This window comes from Phoenix dactylifera, chromosome 10, assembly GCF_051530095.1.
Source record: "Phoenix dactylifera cultivar Ajwa chromosome 10, Ajwa_hap1_PhDact_Kaust_v1.1, whole genome shotgun sequence".
NCBI classification, from domain to species: domain Eukaryota; kingdom Viridiplantae; phylum Streptophyta; class Magnoliopsida; order Arecales; family Arecaceae; genus Phoenix; species Phoenix dactylifera.
Window position 1 is genome coordinate 4,777,501 of NC_143199.1, and position 5,000 is coordinate 4,782,500.

Below are 5,000 nucleotides of genomic sequence, written 5' to 3' on the forward strand. Positions count from 1 at the left end.
GCGCGGAGTTGGATCGGCCTTACTTGGTCCGATCCGTCGCCATCGCATGTTGCGTGGGCTCGGTCCCGTCTCGGTGAAATCTTGGGCCGCTTTGGTGCGTCCCTGTGGGTTCCTTTGTCGGTTTTGCGGGCTCGGCGCCGGGCCTTCCGCGCCGGTCCGTCGGCTCGCTCGGACGGACCGTGCGCAGGTGGTCCCCGACGGAGCCGGCACGCTCCTTCCGCTGGCGCGGCGCTCGGTCTATGCCTCCGGCCGGCCCTCGCGGCGGCCGTGCGCGGCGCTTCGGTTCGGTCGGCCGGTCGTCCCGTCCCTCACGAAGTTCCTGCGGCCGCGCGTGCGTGGAGCGGGATCGGCCTTACTTGGTCGGATCCGTCGCCCTCGCCTGTTGCGGGGGCTCGGTCCCGTCCCGTTCGGTGAAAGCTTTGCCCGCTCTGGTGCGTCCCCGTGGGTTCCTTTGTCGGTTTTGCGGCCTTGGCGGCGGGCCTTCCGTGTCGGCCCGTCGTGGGCCCGCTGCGCGTCCGTGCGCGGTGCTTCGGATCGGTAGGCCCGTCGTCTGGGTCCCTTACGAAGCTTTGCGCGACCGCTCCTTTGTCGCCGGTCCCCTGTTAGGGCTGACCGAGCCCTCCGTTCGCCCCCTGGCCCGTCGCATGGGCCCCCGGCGCCTCCGCGGCGCCCCACCGAAAACTGTCACGACGCGCATCCAGCGCCGACGAGGTCGCAGGTTACGTGCGGCAGCCGGGGGGCTAGGCCGAGCGGCGGCGGGCCCGCCCACGGACGGGCGCGGGGAGGAGTGCAGCCGGCACGCGGCGCGGAGCGGCGGCGGCATGCCGCCGGGCGGCCGTCGGCTCAACCGTGCCCGAGTCCCGCGGGCACCGCGTCGCCCGGCCGGCGCGAGCGGCGGCGGGCCCGCCCGCGGACGGGCGCGGGGAGGAGCGCAGCCGGCACGCGGCGCGGAGCGGCGGCGGCATGCCGCCGGGCGGCCGACGGCTCAACCATGCCCGAGTCCCGCGGGCACCGCGTCGCCCGGCCGGCGCGAGCGGCGGCGGGCCCGCCCGCGGACGGGCGCGGGGAGGAGCGCAGCCGGCACGCGGCGCGGAGCGGCGGCGGCATGCCGCCGGGCGGCCGACGGCTCAACCATGCCCGAGTCCCGCGGGCACCGCGTCGCCCGGCCGGCGCGAGCGCACGAGGGCGGGAGGCAACCGGGCGGCGCCTGCGGAACCGGATGCGACGGCCGGCGCGGCACGGCCCCGACGGGTCCGCACCGAAGACCAGCGCGGTGCGGATCGACCGCTGATGAGGTCAGAGGTTACGTGCGGCAGCCGGCCGGCTGGCCCGAGCGGCGGCCGGCACGCGACGGGGATCGAGCGGCCCCGACGGCTTGCAGCCGGGCGGCCGACGGCTAGGCCGTACCGGAGTCCCGCGGTCGTTCGGGCGAAGGGGCGCATGCTGCGGGAAAGGCCTGCGGCGGCGAACCGTCCGCCCGGCCGGCCAAGCCTTCCGCGGCGGCGCGCACGTGGCGGCGCGGCCGAGATGACCGAGCGAAGCCCCGGCGATGGGCGGCGCGCACGTGTCCGTGCGGCCGAGATGACCGAGCGAAGCCCGGGCGGCGCCCGCCGTGCGCCCTGCCGGATCGCGCCTTCCGCCGGCGCGCAACGCCGGTCCCGCGTTCCGGCCGCGGGAGAGGCCTGCGTCGGCGAACCGTCCGCCCCGCCGGCCGAACCTTCCGCGGCTGCGCGCACGTGTCCGTGCGGCCGAGATGACCGAGCGAAGCCCCGGCGACGGGCGGCGCCCGCCGTGCGCCCCGGCGGATTGCGCGGCCCGCCGGCGCGCAACGCCGGGCCCACGTTCCGGCTGCGGGAAAGGCCTGCGGCGGCGAACCGTCCGCCCCGCCGGCCGAACCTTGCGCGGCGGCGCTTACGTGTCCGTGCGGCAGAGATGACCGAGCAAGCTCCGGCGATGGGCGGCGCCCTCCGTGCGCCCCGCCGGATCGCCTGCGAGCGGCGAGCGTCCGGGCGGGCCCCTTTCGCAACTTCCCTCGGTACTCTAAACACCCCTTGCCTCTCGGTCTTCCCCCCGACCCTCTCGGTATTTGCTCGGATATGTGCATGCATCGTCCCTCGTCGCCTTCGGTTATCCTCCCCGGGGTGGGCTTTGCGCCGACGCGCCAACGGGGTGGTAGGGGGGCTGCAGCCGCGGCCGCCGCGTTTCGCCATCCGCGCGTGCGCCGCCGGATCCGAGTGGAGGTCGCGGGCGACTCGTCGATGCTTGTACTAGGGGCGCATGCCGGCAGCCCCCCGCGGGGTGCGGGACCCCCGATCGGCGTGCGAGGGACGGGCGTCCGGGCGGGCCCCGTTTCCAACTTCCCTCGGAACATTAAAACCCCCCGACCCCCTCGGTCTTCGCTCCGGCCCTATCGCTATTGCTCGGATATGTGCATCCACCGTCCCTCGTTGCCTTCGGTTATCTACCCCAGGGTGGGCCTTGCGCCGATGCCCCGATGGGGTGGCAGGGGTGGGGCTGCCGCGGCCGGCGCGTTTCGGCATCCGCGCTTGGGGGCTCGGACCCGAGTGGAGGTCGCGGGCGGCTCGTCGATGCCTGCACCGGGAGCGCATGCCGGCAGCCCCCCGCGGGGCGCCGGACCCCCGATCGGCGTGCGATGGACGGGGGGAGGGGCGGGCCCGGTTTGCAAATTCCCTCGGTACTTTAAAATCTCACGGCCCTGTCGGTGCTCCCTCCGGCCCTATCGCCACTGCTCGGATATGTGCATCCACCGTCCCTCGTTGCCTTCGGTTATCTACCCCGAGGTGGGCTTTGCGCCGATGCCCCGATGGGGTGGCAGGGGGGCACGCTCTAGGCCGTGCCACGGGGCGCGGGCGCCGGCGCCGTACGTCCCTCGCGGCGGCCGTGAGCGGCACCTCGGCTTGCTCGGTCTGTCCTCCCGGGACGCGCGACCCGTGCGACCGGGACGCGCATCCCGTGCGACCGGGACGCGTGTCCGGGCCGTTCCCGTTTGCAACGCTCCTCGGTACTTTGGAACGCTTGGGGTGGGCTTTGGGCGGATGCCCCGCCGGGGTGGTAGGGAGGGGGGGCGGCTGCTGCCGCGGCGGGACTTCCGCTCCACTCCGCACAAGTCCGTCGCCTCGCGGCGGGCGCGCCCGGCACCGTTCGTCCCCGAGGGAGCCGGCACGCGCCCGCCGAGGCCCCGGCGCATGGGCGCCGCCGCCGGCCGTCCGCGCGGCGGCCGTGCGCCGGCTTCCTCCGTCGGCCCTCCCGGGATGCGCGACCCGTGCGACCGGGACGCGCATCCCGTGAGACCGGGACGCGTGTCCGGGCCGTTCCCGTTTGCAACGCTCCTCGGTACTTTGGAACGCTTGGGGTGGGCCTTGGGCGGATGCCCCGCCGGGGTGGTAGGGAGGGGGGGCTGCTGCTGCCGCGGCGGGACTTCCGCTCCACTCCGCACAAGTCCGTCGCCTCGCGGCGGGCGCGCCCGGCACCGTTCGTCCCCGAGGGAGCCGGCACGCGCCCGCCGAGGCCCCGGCGCATGGGCGCCGCCGCCGGCCGTCCGCGCGGCGGCCGTGCGCCGGCTTCCTCCGTCGGCCCTCCCGGGATGCGCGACCCGTGCGACCGGGACGCGCATCCCGTGAGACCGGGACGCGTGTCCGGGCCGTTCCCGTTTGCAACGCTCCTCGGTACTTTGGAACGCTTGGGGTGGGCCTTGGGCGGATGCCCCGCCGGGGTGGTAGGGAGGGGGGGCTGCTGCTGCCGCGGCGGGACTTCCGCTCCACTCCGCACAAGTCCGTCGCCTCGCGGCGGGCGGGCCCGGCACCGTTCGTCCCCGAGGGAGCCGGCCCGCGCCCGCCGAGGCCCCGGCGCATGGGCGCCCCCGCCGGCCGTCCGCGCGGCGGCCGTGCGCCGGCTTCCTCCGTCGGCCCTCCCGGGACGCGCGACCCGTGCGACCGGGACGCGCATCCCGTGCGACCGGGACGCGTGTCCGGGCGGTTCCCGTTTGCAACGCTCCTCGGTACTTTGGAACGCTTGGGGTGGGCTTTGGGCGGATGCCCCGTCGGGGTGGTAGGGAGGGGGGGCTGGCGCCGCCGCGGCGGGCCTTCCGCCCCCCTCCGCACAAGTCCGTTGCCTCGCGGCGGTCGTGCCCGGCACCGTTCGTCCCCGACGGAGCCGTCGCGCGCCCGACGACTTTCCGGCGCACGGGCGCCGCCGCCGGCCGTCCGTGCGCGGCGGCCGTGCGCCACTTCGGCTTCGTCCGTCGGCCCTCCCGGGACGCGCGACCCGTGCGACCGGGACGCGCATCCCGTGCGACCGGGTCGCGTGTCCGGGCCGTTCCCGTTTGCAACGCTCCTCGGTACTTTGGAACGCTTGGGGTGGGCTTTGGGCGGATGCCCCGCCGGGGTGGTAGGGAGGGGGGGTCTGCTGCCGCCGCGGCGGGCCTTCCGCTCCACTCCGCACAGGACCGTTGCCTCGCGGCGGACTTGCCCGGCACATTTCGTCCCCGACGGAGCCGGCACGCGCCTGCCGACTTCCCGGCGCACGGGCGCTGCCTTCGGCCGTCCGTGCCCGGCGGCCGTGCGCCACTTCGGCTCCCTCCATCGGCCCTCCCGGGAAGCGCGTCCCGGACGTTCGGGATGCGCACCCCGTGCGACCGGGACTCGCGTCCGGGCCGTTTCCGTGTGCAATGCTCCTCGATTCGCTGGAGCCCTTGGGGTGGGCCTTCGGAGGATGCCCCGCTGGGGAGGTAAGGGGGTGTGTCCTGCCTGGGCGGGCCTTCCGCCCGAGCCCGTCGCCCAGCGCGGATGGTCGCGCCGCGCGGGCGGGCGCGCCGCGCGTGCGCGGGGCCGTTGGCCGGTGACGCGCAAGGACGGGCGCGCTGGGCCGATCGGCCGCTCGGGCGCGCGCTTCGTCGTGCTCCCGCGCCTTGGCGCGCGCGCGGCCGCGGCGTGGTCGCTCGGTTCTGCGCATTTGGCCCGCGCGGATGGGCGCGTCGCGCG